The following is a 1,622-nucleotide window of genomic DNA, read 5'->3' as shown; positions in this document are numbered from 1 at the left end:
CACCTGCAATCCTCCAAAATGCAGGAGGAGATAGTCTTCCTATATCGGTATTTTTATTATCAGACTCATCATTGAGAATCACTACTATTTATTTAACATTTGAAAGAGTGTTAACTATCCCTGAAGAAGAGAATGTTTTGCACACGGTATTCTTTCCAAGTATATGGACAAGACACTGTGCTACATCATGCAGAGGTTGCAAGTCGCTTATAATCTAATTGGAAAGTTAAATAATTATAAAAGGTTTAAATAGCAGTCCAAGAGAGCAACAGAAGAGTTATCAAAAACTCATGCCTGGTTAATAGTCAAACCAGTTGTGTTAGCTGTAATTTTTATGAGAGTTCAAAGAGAAAGAGTAACTGCTTCAGATTAGGAAGATAAAAAAAAATATTTTGCAGGAAACAGGACATCAAGTCTTTTTTTTTTTTCGAGACAGGGTGTCACTGTGTCACCCAGGCTGGAGTGCAGTGGCATGATCTTGGCTCACTGCAACCTCTGCCTCCCAGACTCAAGCGATTCTCCTGCCTCAGCCTCCAGAGTAGCTGGGATTACAGGTGTATGCCACCATACGCAGCTAATTTTTGTATTTTTAGTAGAGACAGGTTTTCACCATCTTGGTCAGGCTGGTCTTGAACTCCTGACCTCAGGTGATCCACCCGCCTCAGCCTCCCAAAGTGCTGGGATTACAGGTGTGAGCCACCACGCCCAGCTGGGACATCAGGTCTTGAAGGACTTCCCATTTATTAAGTACTTACTATTTGTCAAACATTTTCACATATGGATTCTTATTTCTCAGAACAATCCTATGAAATAGGCATTGGTATCCATAGTCTACAAAGAAGGGAACTGAGACGCTGAGAGTTTAAGCAACTTTTCCTAGGTCACCCAGCCAGTAAAAAGCATAGAGGCTCAGACCCATATGTATGTTACTTCAAAGTTTCTATTTTTTCTGAAGGGGGAAAAAGAAAAGAAAAGAAACCAGAGGCTTCCAGTCAGGTTGAACAGTGTAAACAAGCTCAGATAAGTCTAATAATGGAAGATATGTTTGGAGTTCTGCAAATAGCCCTATTTGATAGAAGTAGAAATTTCAGGAAAGTGAAAGGGTGGCATTCCACCTAAAAAGTTAAGGAAGGAGTAGTTTGTGAAAGGCCTTAAATAGCAGTGCAAAGAGTCATGGGAAACTATTTATGTTTGAGCTTGGCCCTCTATGCGTGGAGCCAAAGATAGGGCATGGAGCTCAGGATCCTAGGTTGTGCCCATTCAGGTTGAAAGGGCAAGGACAAGGTTTCTGATATCAAAAGAGGATATAGGCTAAAACTAGAAGGTACAGATAACCTGCAAACTAGAAAAGAAAATAAGAAATGCTAGTGTCATGTCATACAAGAGCTTTAGAGTCAGTTGAGTTTAGATCTTGGCTTTCCTGCTCATTACATGTATGACATTCCGCTGGTCACTTAACATCTTTCAGATTCAGTTTCCTAAGTTATGAAATATAACTACTTTATGTTAGACTTTGGGGTTGACTCCCCCAAATCCTTTCCACCTCAGTTGATCCATCTAAAGCCATCATGATAATCCCATTCTCCTTGCTAATGATTGGTCCAGGGATGGCTGATGAAATA

This window comes from Macaca fascicularis, chromosome 18, assembly GCF_037993035.2.
Source record: "Macaca fascicularis isolate 582-1 chromosome 18, T2T-MFA8v1.1".
Lineage (NCBI taxonomy): Eukaryota > Metazoa > Chordata > Mammalia > Primates > Cercopithecidae > Macaca > Macaca fascicularis.
This window is presented reverse-complemented; position numbering follows the sequence as displayed.